Here is an 18,871-nt window from a genome sequence, read left to right on the forward strand (position 1 = left end):
AATGAGTAGTTCCTGATAAATGGTAAACATGGGTTAATTAATGCTTGAAAGGAAGTACAACCCTGGCTGGTGCATTACTGGTGTACATGTGGTAGGTGACATACTTCTAGGAGGTCAACTCCAACTTCACAAGATTTAGTGGCTCAAGTTACTATTTTTTTTTTAAGATTTTATTTATTCACGACAGACACAGAGAGAGAGGCACAGACACAGGCAGAGGGAGAAGTAGGCTCCATGTAGGGAGCCTGATGTGGGACTCGATCCCAGGACTCCAGGATCACGCCCTGAGCTGAAGGCTGACATTCAACCGCTGAGCCACCCAGACATCCCTCAAGTTACTATTAATTCATCTGCCATAGTATTTTGTATTGTGACCCTGAAATCTTTAACACACTGAATGGCCTGTTTATTTACACATTTATCTCCCCATTAGGCCATCCCTTACTTTTGTGGTTGCTTGACACATAGTACACATCCAAAATACTTTTGTTAGGTGTCTCCAATCTGAGAACTTATAATTTCTCAGTTTAAAAAAAAAATTAAGCCAGATGAAGAATCGACTGGCCATTTTTTCCTATATCCCCTCTGTTCGAGACTGATGCTTAGTCTGTGTTGGGAACGAAAGGCACCAGTTTGTAGGTTGCTACCCTGCTCTTCATTAAGATTGGGCCCATTTCTTCCATTGGTCTGCAACTTCACACCACTCAGTGGGGGCAGGGAGCTGATTAATAATAGTTCATGCTTTGTTTCGAAGCCACAAGTGTAATTGCTTGAAATTCAAACTTCAGGCAAGAAGTCCAATGGTGAATCTGCCACAGGAAAATCCCCTCTGATTCCTTCATATTGGGGATCCAGTCTACTTACAAAGTGTCCACATTTTTGGAAGCCTTGGATGGGGAAATTAACTTGCTGTATGATGCTTTTCTGTATATTATCTAGTTTATTAACTCCTAATAATAACTGTAAAAATATATACCACTTTCCCAAATTCCCAGGTGAGCATATGGGACATCCAAGGTGTCCTACAACTGGCTTCCAATCACCCGGTCAAGATCTGAATCCACATATCTCTGATGTCCATCTGGATCCCTTTTCCTGCTCCACTCTGCCTCATTCTGGTAGCTCTAATGATAACCTTTCCTCGTAGTGAGGGAAGAAAGTATTTTCATGAACACATTCATCCTAAAGATTATGACTAACTACATAGAGCCAATTATAGTTTGAAAGTGGACCTAAGAGAGGGAAAGTGATGATCTCTCCAGCAGAGGAAGTCACTGGGTGCAATTCCAGGTATTCAGGAAGACAAACTTTGCTAGGGGCTAGGGAGGTGGGTAGGTCTTGCAGAAGGAAGCGGATGAAGGTCAAACTTCACCGCTGAGAGCTAGTAAAGCTTTGTTTGCATTTCCAGAGTGTACTGCTGGCTGCATCAGGAGAAGGCCAGGGAGGCCCTTAACTCTACAAATGCCTTGCAGTTCAGTTGTGCATCTGTAGAAGGGGGTAATGATGTTAACTGTGTAGGCTTTCTGTGAGTACCGGGTGCCTTGACTGATATCTGGAAAGGACCTGGTGCCATGTTGGGCATAGCACCGCTGCTCAAACACACGGCACTTCTCTTCCCTTTCCTCTCTTCATGTTGGAGGATCCAGAATCCACAGTGATTCTGGCTTAATGAGGAGAAATGAGAGAATGTGTCTGGCCTTAGCTGCAAACAGCCGGGAAGTATCTGGGGGGCTCACACCTGTATCCTAGGATATACTGGGCTTCCTTTCCTCACTCCTTTTCTAGCCTCCTCCCCACAGAAACAAACACACGCTCCAAAGCTAGGTTTTCTGCTAGAGGAAATAAGAGAAGACATCTAATCCAACATTTGCAGGAATCCTTTAGTCCAGACAACAGCAGGAGCAACCAGACCCTTTCTGAGGCCATGTCTTGCTTGGTGTCTCTTCTTCCTCCTGCAGGGCTCCAGCCCTTGTCGCTGCCTGCTGGGAGACTTCTACACTGGCAAATATTTGGCTGTTCTTTCACCTGCCCCGACCCAAGGTCTCCTAGGCATCTAGCACTTGCCTCATTTCCTAATCCTTCCTTACTCCGGCCCCTTAACAAAGACCGTGTGGACTTGACTTATGTATCAGATCCCCTGGGAACTTGGAGAAATATGGGCTCCCCGACTCCATCCCTAACGTGTGGTTCAGTAGGTATGGGGGCCAGGGAATCTGCATTCATGCAGAGTGTGATTCTGACACATGATGCCCAAGGACCACTTGTCCCTCTCTCACCCTCTGGGCAAACTGGCTCCATGCCACGGACTTGGATCTTAACAGGGTGGAGAGGGAAGTGGATGGAAATTGTCCAGGGAGCTTTTGCAAAATTACACGTAGACATGCAGCCCTGAAATTCTTTTCTGGTTCTCTAGGCCCTGAAGAGTCCAGGCCAGGTGATGGAAAGGTCCTCAGGTGACTGATGTTTTGGGTAGACGTCTCACACCGTCAGCCCCAACCCACTAACCTCTTCATGTGCACACATCACTCCCTGTCTGTGACCCATTCTGGCCCAGTTAGCTGAAAACCTTTTCCTGTAGGTGCCCTGGAGTGTCTGTGTCTAGCACTGAATAAATACCACGGGTCTGGCTTCTTTAGTTACTGGCACACAGGTATCTGAAATTCTCCAGCTCAGCATGGCCTTTCACCCACTCTCTGAAGGCAGTGATTTTTTTTCTTACTTGTGAAAGATCCTGCCAACTCACACAGATAAAATGAGAACAACCTATCAGCTACTGTCGGCTTGGCTCCTGCCTTACACCAAGTACTGTATTAGTTGCTGTATAACATTATTGTCTCTGATCCTTAGAACAACCCTAATTATATATATTTACCTATAATTATATATCTTATAGAATATATACAGATACTATTATTTAAATAATTAAAATTATTAAATATGGTTCTATTAAATAAATATGAATAGAATTATATGATATAATAATATATTTATCATATTTAATATTACATATAGTTGACCTTTGACCAACAGGTGTGAATTGCATGGGTCCACTTATAGGTGGATTTTTTCTGGATAAATACAGTACAGTACTATAAATCTGTTTTCTCTACCTTACGATTTTTTCTCTAGCTTACTTTATTGGAAGAATACAATATATAATGCATATAACACATGAAATATGTGTTAATTAACTGTTATCAGTAGGCTTCTGGTCAACAGTAGGCTATTAGTAGTTAAGTTTTGGGGGAGTCAAAAGACAAATGTGGATTTTCAACCGTGCAGGGGTTGGCATCACTAATCTCTATGTTGTTCAAGGATCGATGGTAATTACATAATTTTTATATGTATCTAAAATGTCCCCAATTTCTCAGACATGGGAACGGAGCCTCCTTAAAGCTCATGGGCACTCAGCCAAGCAAGGTTAAGATTGAGGTCAGGGTCAGGTCTGTTGGTGCCAGGTTTATGCCTTCCCTCTACATGGATGAGTAGATGGGTCTGACTTCTCTGGCACCATTCCCACCTCCTGGACATTTTCCTCACCAGCCATCCCCATAGGCACCGTCAGCATGGCCTCTAGGTTTCCAACCCAACAATCCCTGCCCAAATCACTCTCTCCCTACTAGAGAAACCTCTGGCTAATGGGGTCATATAGCTTGGAAGCATTGATCATCACTTTTTATTTTTATCTTATTGAGGAGATGCTACTCTTATCTGTCACATGACTATAGCGATGATAATCAAATTACACAATCCATAATTTCTACATTTGAAAAATTATTTTTTTCCTTGACAGTTTTGTGAGGTAGGTAGATAGAGAAGATGGTATTTACTCATTTTTTGGATGAGGAAATTGAGGGCCACAGGCAGTATTATGTGTGCAGGTTTTCACCCGGATTTGAACTCAGTTTTTCCAATTCCAAGTTCAGTAATCTTTCCTCTGTGTTGCGAGTGCCTGGTCAGCATCCAATTCCTCTTTATTTTAGAATAATGTTTTTCAGATTGTGAGTGTCATCAAAATTTAGTGGGTTGCAAACAGGATTTTTTTAAATGTCCTGTTTGCAGATAAAATATATTAAGAATCAAAATGCACTGCAGAATCAGGCTATGTTTTTTTCTGAGCTTTGTTTGGATTATCAATATAGAAATATACAAAAATGGTCACATCATAAATTACATCTTTCTCTGGGACACAGTCATGGAGTTAGAAATTGTAGAGGAAAGTGATGCTTGGATGGCTCAGTCGGTTAAGTGTCCAAATCCTGATTTCAGCTTAGGTCATGATCTCAGGGTTGTGAGATCGAGCCCTGCATCTGCCTCTGCACTGGCTGTGGAGCCTGCTTAAGACTCTTTCTCTCCCTCTCCCCCCATTGACACACACTCTCTTTCTAGCTCTCTAAGAAAAAAAGAAAAGACAAAAGAAGTTGCAGAGGAAAATACAGGATTGAATATTTACTCACATCTCTCCTAAGCACACCTGTTAGGGTCATCATAGGATACCCGTTCCGTCTGGGAGGGCCTCCAGCCTTCATGGCAAAGCACCATTCTAGAAAAGACTGTCCTTTTGCTACTTTTCCATTTATTATTATTTTTGACCATGTAATATTATCCTCATCCTAGAAAGTACTCTAAACCTTCCCTCACTTCATTGACTCTAACTCAAGGACATGAATTGGATGGATTTTCTGACTTGACACTTCTGAAAGTTAGATGTTGCTCTTTCCCCCCTTTCTGTGCTTTCCAAAGAAGACAATCCTCTTAAAAAGTTGCTCCTGTAGTAGTAATTCTCACCTATTACTCGTATGCTCCATTACATGGAGCACATGTTCTTGTGCTCCATTTTTAAAAAGGCACAAGAACATTATATGGGCAGTTGGTCAAAAGAAAATACAATAAAAGAATGTTCTCCAAACAAAAGTCAGCTTAGTGTGTTATCATTACTTGAAATCTACAGTGAAAACGCCAGAAACAACCAGAAAGCTGAATGAATCAGCTGCTCCTTCTGGAGGAGACTTGGAGCAGTAACTAGATTTGCCACAGAGCTTACCTCAGTGGGTCGGCTGGGTGGTGTAGGAGAGCTCTTTGGAGGGAGAGCTGTAGCCAACAAGAGCAGGTGGAGGAAAAGAACGCTGGGCATTAGCTTTTGCTTCACTCTCAAGCAAAAGTGGCCCCAGGCAGGGTGCAGTCTCCCTGCGTGGCCTGCCCAGTGTACTAGAGAGCACCTACTTCTGACCCAGTTACACCACCTGCACACATGCAGCGCATATGGCCCCAGTAATAAATGGCCACGTGCACTGCTGGCCTCTCCATATGACCTTGCATGAGCTCTGGGGAACGCAAACACCTTTGCACTGGGAAGTGACCCATCTAAATTACTTGGGAAATGATGTGTTCCGTTCTCTTTTTGATGGCTAAGAAAATGATGGTGATTTTTCATTAAAATTCATCAGGGACCTTTTAGCAAGTCTCTGGTCGCTTCTCTCAATCCCTACCTGCAGTCTATTTCTGGAAGGCCACTTATTTTTAGTGCCGCTTCCCTTTCTCTGGTTAGTGTATCTAAACCAACTTTGTTTTAAGACACTCATAGACTCATCTCCATCTCCTAAAAAATGTAAGGTTTACTTGTGTTTCAACTATGACTGGGGTGGGCTGGGGTGGCTTCTCATTGTTTTTGTTTTTATCTTCCTTGGAACAAATTCTTATCATGCATTTCTAGTCTCTTGCTATCAGAGTTCAAGTTTTCATCTCCTCTTTCACTCCAATTCTTAGCATATTATTGACTTTTTCCCATTTTTATCATTCTTTAAGCATTTCTAGTCTCTTGCTATCAGAGTTCAAGTTTTCATCTCCTCTTTCACTCCAATTCTTAGCATATTATTGACTTTTTCCTATTTTTATCATTCTTTAACTACATCTTTAAATCTTTCCAACTGGCTTCAGGTCAATGTCTTTTCCATATGATTCTGCATAGCTTTAATAATCATCACAAGTATTCTTTGATTTATAATAGTGTCCCTGAAATGCCTAGTTTTCTTATATTGGCTGCAGGAGAAATTCATTTATCATCATAATTCTATGGTATAGGGAAAAGGAAACTTTATTTTTATTGTTGCCAGGATCCCCATTTGTACTGAGTTGCAAGGTAAACCTGGAACCTACATTTCCTGGTTGCTGAAGTCTACAGCCATCTCCTTGGCTGTATTTCCTTCAGTTAACTAACTTAGAGACTCATTGTGTGAACCAAACCTTTTCCATATTTGTGCACATAAATATTTTCTCATGCATTGCTCATCTATGCCCTGAAGAACCAGACTGGACACGTGCCAATGTGGACCTTATCTAACTCACAAGCACTGACAGTGTCCTATTTCCTAAACAATAGGCTATACATATGTACTGGTAAGTTGTGGTCACAAATATTTCTAAGTATATATTTACATTGGTGCAGAATAGGCAAGGATAATAAATAATAAACAATAATACAAAGCAAGAACTATAGAGACTGGTACAAGTTGGTGGGCCTTCTCTCTCCTTGAGGCCTGAGTAGACTTCTCTAGCTAGGGGGACCTTTGGGGACCAAATTCTTCCACACACTCTGAGAAGATGGGATTCTCCTCCCACAATGGAAGCCTTTAGAGCTGTGGGTTCCCTGATGCAGGGGACAAGATGACGTAGTCAAAGCAAAGACCATTCGCAAACCTGGTTTTCCAAAGGTTCCAGAGAGCCTAGAGTATCAGGACCTAGTCAGTGGAAAGGAATCATTTTATCAACTCCTTTTCCATGTTTGTTTAGAAGACACTGCCAGAAGTAATTGAGGTGCTAATAAATCTGGAGAAAATTATCTGGAATCTCCAGTCTCCACCCAATTCCTGTCCAATCCTCCCTACTAAACATCCCAGTCATCTCAGAGAGGGTGCCTGACCAGGCAAACTGCATCTGAGAATGGGCTGGTCTCATTTTCACATTATTCTCCAGAATCTTTACTTCAGTCAAAACATCAATTTCAAATAACCGAGCATCAGGTTGGTAAATTAAAATAATCATGAATCTCACCATCTCAAAATGGCAAAGGACTTGGACAGCTGGTCAAGAGATACAACATTTGCAATGGGTTTTCTCCCCAAGGTCCAAGGCCCCTTTAAAAACAGAGTGATGGCCAGCATTTGTTCCATTTTCCCAAAACTCACCTTTCAGGTTTTTCAACACTGCTGGAGCCAAACCCCTCACCAGACAGAAGCAAACCCAAAGTCTGATGACTGAAAACTGAAATATATGCTTGTCACGGACAGCAGAGTATAACAGCTAGTTATGCCTCTCAATCTACTTACTGCTCATGTAGAAGAGACTAGAACTTTGAGTGAAACATCCAAATAAAACGAGGAGCTGCAGTATGCGTAAATCAAGGTACGCTGATGCTGGAGGGAGGCACATTCCAGGGAATTGCTTAATTCTCAATCCTCTATTGCAAAATCAGGATCAGAGGATGATTTCACCAATTTCTAGAGAGCTATTGTATTTTAGCCCTCATCTTATTTAAAGGGCATTTCCCTGACCTCTACCTCACTCTATACACAAAAACTACTTTGATGTAATCAACTCTACGAACCATAAAAGTATCATCTAGAAGAAAACAGATCACTATGAACATAGGCATTGAAAACTCTGTCACTGAACTATAAAAAGGACTCAAAAGAAAATAAATCAATAAATTGGATTTTATCAAAAAACTGTTATCTGCTTATCAAGAGATACCATTAGGAAAATGGAAAGGAAAACCACAAGAACACTCTACAACCACTAGAATGCCTAAGCACAAAAAAACCTAGCAAACCAAATGTTGGGAACGATTTAGAATTTGTACACACTCCTTGTGGGAAAGTAAAATGATACCAACAACACTTTGGAAAACCATTTGGCACTCTAGTCAAGAAAATTCATAAACTCACAATGGTGAAAAAAAAAACAGGAAGCAACTGAAATGTCCATTAAGAAGTGAATGAGTAAACAATATCATATATTTAAGTAATGAATACTGATTTTTATCAGCAATAAAAAGGAATGCACTATTGCAAAACTTGGGTGAATATTTAAAGAGTGATGTTCTGCCAAAGGCTCCACACACAAAACTGTGATTCCATTAATGTATGTAAAGTCCTAAAACCAGCAGAACTACTCTGCTGTGATGGAAACTGGATAAGAGTTTGCCCAGGGTAGGAGACAGGGGAGGAACCGACTGTAGTAGGGCACGAGAGAACTTTCTGGAATAATGGAATATCCTATATCTTGATGAGACATAGATACATGGGGTGTACATCTTTATAAATGCTCAAACTTAAAATCTATACTTCATATTCTATGTAAATTCTACTTCAAGCAAAACAAAAACAAAAACAAACCCCATTCTATTCCACCTCCCCATCCCCTACTCCTTAAAAGCATTTCACTGTGTGGGACTCTATGCAGCCCTGGACTTTTCTTACTGTTGGAAGCACTAAGGGTTTTCCAAATTCTACATGGCACGATGTGAAAACAGAACAGCATCTCTCTAACCGGGTCTGTCCTAGAAGATTTAGAACAGAAACTGTGCCCACAAATCAAAGCTAGGACAAACTAACAAACTTGGGAAGTCTGGCCACATGTAACATTCTTCGAAATAATACAGAGAGAATCAGAGTTACCTGCGCCTTTCGTGTTCTGAGTTTATTTCTCTCTAGAACTGAGTCCAGTTTCCTGCCTTCAGATCCAACTCCTGCTCCTTCCTGATGTCCCCTGCTGGGAGTCCCTGTCACAATACCCCTCCCTCTCCTTGGAGTCTGGAGTCCTTCAGAACTGAGCTGTCAAGAGCAATGGCTTTATACACTAAAGCCCACCCCCTTCTGAGGGCTTGCAACACCTCTTCCGTGGCCACCCTCTTCTGGAATCTCATTAGAAAAAAAAAAAATAGAGAAACAGATCTTTGTGAAAGAAACACAGGCAGGGAGGTAAACATACCAAAAACATTTTTTTCCTGAATGTTAGAATTAAAATAATCTAGTTTTTTCTCAAAGTTTGTATTAAGGGACTTAGAATCTCAGAAAACTGGGAAGTAGTCCTATTACCTACCAACCACTCATAAGCCCCTTCTCCACAAAAAACAAAACAAAACAAAACAAAAACAAAACACAAACAACAACAACAAACCATGACAAAAGCAAACACTAGAGAACCTTTGCTGAAATGAAGCTTTCTACACAACTTCAAAAAGTATGAATTAGGTCTACATATTCAACATGCTGGCCAGAATAGTTCTCCTTTTGGTCAAAACCACCACAAGAGTAGATACAAGATCTTTAAAACACTTCAGATTCCATTTTGTCATCTATGGCATCATTCTTTTTTGCTGGTGTGAAACATTTGCTGATGAATTAATCATCCTGTTCTGGGCTGTTTCTTCTCTATATGTCTTTGATTAGATCGATCTAGCCTCAGGTGTGGCTCAAGGAATAAAACCAGTAGACAGCTTATAGGGAAAGTCAACTGACCAAGTCTAGCCACTGAAATGTCATGTAGGTAACTAGTCCGATGCAAGGGGTATGTGGACTCAGGCAGGAAAACATTTGTGCTTCAGGGAAAAACAAACAAACAAAACAAAACAAAACAAAACAAAACAAAAACAACAACAAAAAAACCAACCTGCATAGTTTGAGTTATTTTACAACTATATGAATTGTAGTGACCAATGGCAAAATGAAAGAATTCTTGTCTACAGACATGCAAAGGAATTCTATCCAATGAGGGGACAGCCCTGTGCCCCCACCCCCACAGAAGACCAGTTTTACCTCTATTTCAATATTCCTGATCTATAAATATACCCATTCTTTGGGTTCTCCTTTGACCAGGTTGTAATGGCCTTACCAGTTTCCCCATTGATGAGTTAACAAGACCTCTAACACATGATCATATTTATATCTGTGTGTCCGTCATCACTTTATCTTTTCCCCCAAACCATCCTTTAATACTTGTTATCATTTGTCATGTCTCTAGCCTAGCCAAATGGCTTCCAATTTATTCCTCTGAACTTAAATGACTTGTCAATAGTTGTTAATTATGGAATATGCTATTTAAAATTTTGACATCTTACTGCAGACTTTCCCAGCTTTAGGCTCCCCCCACCCCCGCCTCTCTCCAGGTTTGAGTGTGTGGTGTCCAGTGTGGTTTGGTGGAAAGAATGAAACTTTGGAGTTGGAAGCTTCAATTCCTTCTAGTCCTACCCCGATTGCAGCAAGTAGCTAACCTCCTGAATTTGGCTTATAAAATGTGGATAACCGTACCCACCTCACAAAGTTGTCTCAGGAACTGCTCAATCTGGTTCTAGGCACATAGTAGTTGCTCAATAAAGCTTCTTTCCCATCTGTGTCCTGCAAGCACATGTAGTAAATTCAACCAGAATGAATACAGCTGGGCACTCATAGTTCAGAGAGGGTCACTTCAAAAAAAAGCACAAGGTAAATAATTTCATTTAAATTCATGTGACTATTTATCTTTGAATACAATTACCATTACCCAACTTTGAGAAACCACGGATGATCTCTGACCAATAATGACTGAGCAAACGTCGTATTTTTGACCATTTCTGCCCCTTCTAAGGCAGTATGAAGAAAAACATATTCGAAAGTTATGTTTGGGTCTATTTAGAATATGTACCTTCATAAAAACACAGCTTTTTGCCTTAGGAGATACAAATGTGTTCCATCCAGTCTTGGTAGTGGCAAAACAGCTCAGTATGAGTATTTGTAGAAAATATTTTCTTCGCCCTTTACAAAGTTTAAGCACTCCACATCCTCACATGTTTTGCACATTGACAGCAGCAGCAGTGATTTGCCAAATAACTGTTCTACGTGTTATTTGATGAATTAGGTTTCCTCTCCAGAAATATCACTGTAAGGTACGGCTGTGTTTTCCTTTATTTTTATTTATTTTTATTTTTAAAATAAAATTTTTTTTTTATTTTCCTTTTTCCTGTGTTTTCCTTTAATCCCAATTAAGGGAGGCCTCAGTCTCCCAGGCCTCTTCACTTCAAAGTCCCTTCTCTTTTTCCCCACGGGGGCCTTTCTTCCTTCCATTCTTGTTTTTGTTTGTTTGTTTGTTTTTATTGAAGTTCGATTTGCCAACATATAACACCCAGTGCTCATCCGATCCAGTGCCCTCCTCAGTGCTGTCACCCAGTTACAGGCCCCCCCACCTCCCCTTCCACAACCCTTTGTGTTTCCCAGAGTTAGGAGTCTCTCATGGTTTGTCTCCTTCTCTAATTCCACCCCCCCCTCAGTTCCTCTCCCTTTCCTTAAAATCCTTTTCACTATTTCTTATATTCCCTGTATGAGTGAAACCGTATGATGATTGTCCTTCTCCCATGGATTGGGATTTAGAACCCTGGGCCCAAGCTTCTTTTCAGTTGTGATCTGTGCACGTGGGCGTCACCAAGGGGGATGCTGGCCCCTTACCAGAGTCGTGGTCTCATTTACTCGACTTTGCAGACGGCTGAGAGCGAGAGTCTCCCCAGGTTAGGGGGGCGAGCCTCACCCCGGCAGGCGGGAGAGCGCAGGGGCCGCAGCTCCAGGCCCAGGCCGCCCGTCCCGGGGCGCGCGATGGAATCCAGGCGGGTCCCGACCCGCCCGCTGCGGCGCAGAGCGCCCCGCCCGCGCAGCCCAACCGGGAGACGCGGGAGGGCGGGGAGGAGGGGTGGGGGTGGGGGTGGGGGCGGGGGTCGGGGTGTTCCTGCCGGACCTCGCCCCCCGCAGCTAGTCTTACCTAGAGGAGGGGGTATCTGCTCTCCGGGTCGCTCACCGGGGAGAACAGGTGCAGCCCGGCGCTGAAGGTAGCCGCGCACCTGGCCCCGAGGCCCCGCCCACCGATTTGCATATGCTAATCACCGGCCTCCCGAACCTTTAGCACCTTTAACACAACGAGACAATTCCAGGTCCGTGGGCCCACCGGGTAAGGTACCCTGTGTACCGCACCCGAAAGGAGCAACCAAAAGTAATAACCTGATATCTCAATGTGATGAAGCAGGATGGACCGAATACAGTGTGCATCTATTTCTGAATATGTCCTTGCCCATAAGTCCATTTCCTTTTCCCAAAAACTTGCGAGAGAGGTAGTCAAAAAGCCCATTTTGCACTGAAGAAGGTGAGTCAGAAGTAAACGGAGAAGTCTGGTTTTTGTCGGGGCATCCTGGCTCCAGAGTTAATGTGCTCAGTCACTGTGATTTTATTTTAATATTTTATTTTATTTTATTTTATTTTATTTATTTTATTATTATTGTATTGTATTTATTTTATTTATTTATTTTATTGTATTTATTTTATTGTATTTATTTATTTTATTTTATTTTATTTATTTATTTTATTTTATTTTATCTTATTTATTTTATTTATTTTATTTTATTTTGTTTTATTTTATTTTGTTTTATTTTATTTTGTTTTATTTTATTTTATTTCATTTCATTTCATTTTTATTTTATTTCATTTCATTTCATTTTTATTTTATTTCATTTCATTTCATTTTTATTTCATTTCATTTCATTTCATTTTTTTATAAATTTATATTTTATTGGTGTTCAATTTGCCAACATATAGAATAACATTTTCATTTCATTTCATTTCATTTCATTTCATTCTATTTTATTTTTAAGGTTGTGAGGAGGTGTGGTTTTCTTGCGCTTTGAGAATTTTCCAATGCAAATAGTTCCAATATTAAATAGTTTTTGTTAAGCGGAGGTTGTTAAACAAAAAAGCGTTATGAAGTTCTCATAGATTAAAATGGAAAAAAAAACCCCACCAGAATCCAGTCTTTTTTTGGTTATCTGTTGGTAGAAATGGAAAACCCTCCCCAAAGATAAATACTGTTTGGTTTCTAAGGACTATGACTGGAACTGAGACTGATTCAAAGCTCCCCCACTGTGTTTTGGATCACTGTCCCGTTGGCTTGGGTTTTCTATTTTCACCTTCCTGTGATTTGCAGAAAACCAATTTAGAAATTACCAAGCTACTCATTGAGGGTGGGAGGATCCTGCTCATTGTGCAAGAGTGCCTTTGTACATTGACTGCCGGGTCCTCCCAGAGAACACCAGAATTTCTTAAAGGTCCAGGGTGTCACAATTTCCTGCATAACCTCTTGCCAAGAGAGGACCTCATTTTGGACCTTGAGTTTACGTCTGTGTTTCTTTGATAGCCCTTGGCCATAGTCTAAGTCAGAGAGAGATGATGAGGAATTCATTCATTGGAAGGAATGTAAATACATTGCTGATTAGGTGGTGAGGTCTGGATTTAGTTGTGTATTATTAGCCAGTGGTGGGAGGGGTATGGATGAGGTTATAGATGATAAGAGATTGGCCATGTTGATTATTGTTGGCTTGGGTGATGGTTCTTAGGAATTTATTGTGCTACATTATCCACTTCCGTTTATATTTGGCATGTTTCATAATAAAAAAAAGTTTGCAAAATTATTTATTTATTAAGAAGCTATTTAGGGGTGCCTTAGTCAGTTAAACATCTGGCTTCAGCTGAGATCATGATCTCAGGGTCCTGGGATCGAGCTCCACGTCAAGCTCCCTGCTCAGAGGAGAGTCTGCTTGTCCCTCTCCCTCTGCTTCCCTCCCCTGCTCATAGTCTCTCCCTTTTCTTAAATAAATAAATAAATAAATAAATAAATAAATAAATAAATAAATCCTTTAAAAAGGAAGCTATTTATTGAGTATATATATATATATATATATATATATATATATATATAGTGTTTTATGTTCTAGGCACTTGAGATACTGCCAGTGAACAAGAGAGTGAATGAGAAATCTTTGCCTTGTGGAATGCACATTTCAGTTTTGTGTGGGGTGAGGCAGAGGGGCGCACCATGCGATAAACATGATAAATTCCTGAATTTTATAGTATGTTAGAAAGTGTTAGGTGTTGGAAAATTAAAAAAAATATATAGGAGAGATTTGATGAGGACACAGGATGATGGAGGAGAGGGCTAAGGTCTGAGCACTGGGGTGTCCATGTTGGGCAAGGCCACATACAGGATGTGAGGGGGTCCCCAGGAGGAGGATGAAAAGCTGAGCGATGAAAGTTTACTAGGGAGGGAGGGTGCTCAGTTGTGTCAAATGCCACTGGGAGCCAGGGAAAAACCCCATGGAAAGTGTCAACCACTCACTTGGTTTTTTTACCCCATAAATGAATTAAGGGACTCTTATTTTGGTGTTCACCAAAGTGGCCGCAGGGATATACACACAGATCTACTTGAATCGGTGACACAGGAGGTGGAGAAAGTGTGACCACAGAAACCTGTATAGGGTCCTATTTTGTAATGGACTTTCTTTCTCGACATCAATTCCTTGAAGGCATAGACTTGTTTTTCTTTAGACCTCTGGCAAGATTCCTGGCCTAACAGCAGCACTTACACATGTGCTGAATGAATGAATGAGTAAAATGTACTCAGAGCAGTGGGGTGAAGCACCCCCGCCATGTGGGGCTGTCCAACGCGTACACCCAGAACTCGGTTGCAGACAGACAGCAGGAAGCAGCTGCAGGAGAGCACAGGAATTTCCCTCAATGACACTGATGGCCAAAATTTCAGGTTCTACTCCTCCCCCCCATAGATTTCTCTCTTTATTGTAAAACCCATTATAGGACAGTGTAGGACCAGTCATCCACTAATTGAAACCTATCCCAGGTCTTTAAATATCACCCTTTGTCTTCTGCTCCATTGGCCTCAGTCATGGGACGGTACGCATCTTGTGGAAAGAGACACATTAGAATAATGTGAATATTTTTTTTTTTTTATTAAGAAAGAGTCGCTTTTTTTTTTTTTTTAACAGAGTCATAGAAATGGGAAGAAGTTAGGGAGTGTACAATAGAAGATTTCATCATAAGTAATTTTTAAAAAAAATTTTATTTATTCATTCTTGAGAGACAGAGAGAGAGAGAGAGAGAAAGAGAGAAAGAGAGAGAGGCAGAGACACAGGCAGAGGGAGAAGCAGGCTCCATGCAGGGAGCCCGGTGCAGGACTCGATCCCAGGACTCCAGGATCATACCCTGGGCTAAAGGTGGCACTAAACCACTGAGCCACCCGGGCTACCCCATAAGTAATTTTTTTTAAGAAAATGAAATATTAACCCTCATGATTGTACTTTATCAAGCTTATAATGTAAAAAGATGTTAGACCAGGGTGACCGCCTTCCCACTCTCTAAGGCTGACGCTGTACCGTGGTGGTTTATCTTTCCTCCAAACGGAGACAAGATTTCAAAGATGACCGAGAAGAGTTACCTGCTTGACCTTACCTTCTGGAAAATACAGAGAGAGGAAATTGGTGAAATCACGTGGAAGGGAAAGAACCAGCCCTGCAACTTCAGAGCCCAAGGACAGAGTGAGCAGCTCTGAGACATCAAAGCACATAGAACAGGAGCAAGCAGGCAGGCGGGATGTTGGGAAGCCTTACCCAGTGCTCTGCAAGGAGCCCCCCAACAACTCTGGCCCTGGAGGCAGAGCTGAGGGGCCGCCTAGGAGCAGCACTGCTTCTTGCAGCAGCACTTCTGCTGGCAGCACTTCCCGCAGCCGCAGCCGCACGAGCTGCAGCCGCACGAGCTGCACCCGCAGGAGCGGCGACAGCAGCAGACCACGGGGGCACTGCAGCAGCCCCCACAGCAGCCGCAGCAGCAGGGGCAGCAGGACGAGCAGCAGCCCACCCGGTAGCACCTGCAGGTGGTACAGCTGCCCCCGCAGCCCCCGCAGCCTCCGCAGCTACCGCAGCCTCCGCAGCCACTGCTGCAGCCACCGCAGCCACTGCTGCAGCCACCGCAGCCTCCACAGCCACAGCACCCCATGGTGTCAGTAGAGAGGACTCAGGACAGGTGAGGAGGGCGATCAGGAGAGGTCGAGGGGGGTCTGATGATGCCCTTTGCTTCACGGACCCTTATATACTCCATACAGGGCCTGACCTGGGGCACGTGGCCACTTCCCTGTTGTGGTTTCCACCAGCTTCCTGGGCAGAATTTCACAACAGCCTGAATGCATTTCCTCACTGAATTCCTTTGACTTCAGACTTCACGGAATTGCCTGTTTTAGCATTTACCTCTTCCCCATGTTGTGCTTCTAATAAAACAGCGTGTGTCTAAAACGCTTAATCTTGGTTGCATCTAGCAGCCTTCCAGGGCAAGGAGGGGGTGCACAGGAGTCTCACTTGGATGATGGAAGCCCACCCGGTCTGTGAGCATCAGGATCCCTTCTCACTGAGCGATCTGATCGTCTTTCCTTTGGTTACTGGCAAACCTTTCTCTGCTTGCAGATAATCTTTGCTGAATGCGGGAGGAGATGGAATCCCACCTGGGGAAGCTAAGCATCCCCATTTTCCTCTTTTCACACGTTATGAAGTGCTGAGCTAGAAAGTCCAAAACTTTTCTCATTGAGTTTCAGATTCACCATGTCCTTGACTCATGGGTCAAAATATGGGAAAGTTGCTTGGAGAGACATTGCTCTGGGGTTGGAAGGCTTGTAAGGATGTATTCCAAAATGAGCTTCCCATGCTGGCTCATGTCTCCCTGTATTCTGCACTCATGGGGTAGTGGATGGAGCCAAGTTGGCTCCAAGGCTCAGAGAAAGCCATGGTCTCTCCATGCCTCAGTTTCCTTAGTTTAGGTTAAGTCATGTCTTTTTTTTTTTTTTTAAGTAGACTATAGTTTTTAGTTTTAGGATCACAACACATCTGACCTGAAAGTTCTGAGATTTCCTATATACTCTGTGTTCCCTACAGGGCCTCCCCCACCATCAGCATCCCGCCCCAGAGTGGGACAGTTGTCACAATGGAGGAACCTAACTCAACATGCCATTATCTCCCGAAGTCCACCGTTGACTGCAAGCTCACTTTTGGTGTTACAAATTCCTTGAGTTTTGGTAAATGTATAATGACAGGTAACCACTATTATAGTGTCATACAGAGCAGTGTTCTGTGGATTTGTCCCCTTTTCCCCACTAATCTCTGTCTCCAGTTTTGCCTTTTCCAGAATGTCTTATAATTGAAATAATTCACATTTGATTTGAAAAAATATGCAGTTGACCCTTGAAAAATTCAGTGGTTTCATCCATGATGAAATCCATGGTTTCATTTCTATGTGGAATTTCTTTTCGATAAATGCAGTATAGTTGTGTAAATGTATTTTCTGTGCCTTATGATTTTCTAAATAGCATTTTTTCTCTAGCTTAAAGTAAGAACATAGTATATTATATATATATACTAACATATAAAATGTGTCATCGATGTTTTATGCTATCAGTAAGGCTTCTAGTCAACAGTAGACTATTAGTAGTTAAGTTTTCTGGGAGTCAAAAGTTATATTTTAAACTGTGTAGGGGTTTGGTGCCCCAACTCTGCATTGTTCAAGGGTCAACTGTATATCATTTATGTCCTGCCTAGGGTTTGTGTTGCCAGGCTTAGAAAAATCACAACAAGATCTTGACTACTACTTATTGAGGTACACAATAAAAGTAAGAGACTTACTTTGTCACCAGAGCTTCTATTTCTAGGTTTTGTAGAAGAAAGGAAGTAAGCACAAGTGCGTAGTAGATAAGTCCATTCCAGGTACTTTACTGTGATTACTGTCAGCACAGTCCTAGGAGGTAAATGCCATTAGAAATTCTGGTTCAAAGGGGTCAAGGTACATGCAAAGTGTCACATCTGGGGTCTGAGCCAGGATTCCGACTCAGCTCGGCCTCACCCTGGCTGAGCGTAACAAAGGGACGACCATGTCCCCTCAATTGTAAGATCTGCTCCGTTTTCTCAGAACCTCCTGCTGAAACGTCCAGGCTCCATTTTTCCTTTCAATGATAACTTTGAGATTCAGCATCACTTGTTGGTGATTACAATTAGTTCCTGTCATATTTAATGTATATTGTGTAGAACAATGGTTGCTTGAGGTTACACCCCTCTCCAGAAAGGCCTGGAATGGGTCACATCTGCTCAGTCACCCATCACTCCTGAAGGAGCTCCAGTGTCTCGTTACCACTTGGATCACCTTTGCAAATGTCACTCTAGGTTGCACAGCCTGGGCGAATGGTGCATGACCTTGACTTTCATGACCAAGCTTAATTTCTTGGTTTATTTATAATCAGAAAAATACTGTGGTTGGTCATTAAAAAAAAATATATATATATATATAAATATATATATATATATTTATATATATATATATATATATAATTAAAGAAAGATACCTCACCACCATTCTTCTTCTCACCTTGAGAGATTTCTGGTCTTATTCAAAGTTCTACTGAGACATCTTGTGTCTATTTCATCATTGCCCACAAAGCATCACGCATCCCTTCCTTGCCACTTTTTCTCCTCCTTTTTCAGTGCTATGATGTGGGATATTTCCCCTTACGTTTCAGTAGGGCTCTGGATCTCGGGAACATATTAATAAGCAATATATTCTTATTAACCAAAGTTACACAGTCAAGAGGTACATAAAGCATATAAAACCAAAAGAGTATATCTTCCTTCCCTCATATGTGGCCTTGTTAAACTATCTCAGCATAGTATAGCTCAGAATGTTCCAGTCCCAGGAGGTAAGATACGAACTTATTTATTACAAGGGACTGAAACACAGCTAGAGATGCACTACTGTCTTTTTTGTTTAAAAGGATCTCATGAGACAGAACGTAAAGACTGCTAACTCTGGGAAACGAACTAGGGGTGGTAGAAGGGGAGGAGGGCGGGGGGTGGGAGTGAATGGGTGACGGGCACTGGGTGTTATTCTGTATGTTAGTAAATTGAACACCAATAAAAAAAAATTAAAAAAAAAAAGGATCTCATGAGAAATTCTTCAATATGTGCTGCTTTGTTGATTTT

General features: G+C 41.9%; 1 protein-coding gene across 15 annotated transcripts in view; it reads right to left on the reverse strand.

The window, feature by feature from the left end:
* Positions 1-18,871, reverse strand: part of LOC144296138 (thiamine transporter 2-like) — a 37,743-nt gene that overhangs the window by 8,979 nt on the left and 9,893 nt on the right. For 3 of the 15 annotated variants that reach the window (XM_077869073.1, XM_077869071.1, XM_077869086.1), the window contains 2 exons: positions 17,525-17,636; positions 10,312-10,462 (listed from right to left, as the gene is read on the reverse strand). The gene's annotated coding sequence lies outside the window, so the exon portion shown is untranslated. Of the gene's footprint in view, positions 1-8,675; positions 8,824-10,311; positions 10,463-11,477; positions 11,623-11,784; positions 11,901-17,524; positions 17,637-17,741; positions 18,090-18,260; positions 18,425-18,871 lie in introns of those variants that run through there. The other 12 variants (XM_077869079.1, XM_077869072.1, XM_077869075.1 and 9 more) reach the window with 11 other exon arrangements.

Source organism: Canis aureus, chromosome 24 (genome assembly GCF_053574225.1).
Source record: "Canis aureus isolate CA01 chromosome 24, VMU_Caureus_v.1.0, whole genome shotgun sequence".
Lineage (NCBI taxonomy): Eukaryota > Metazoa > Chordata > Mammalia > Carnivora > Canidae > Canis > Canis aureus.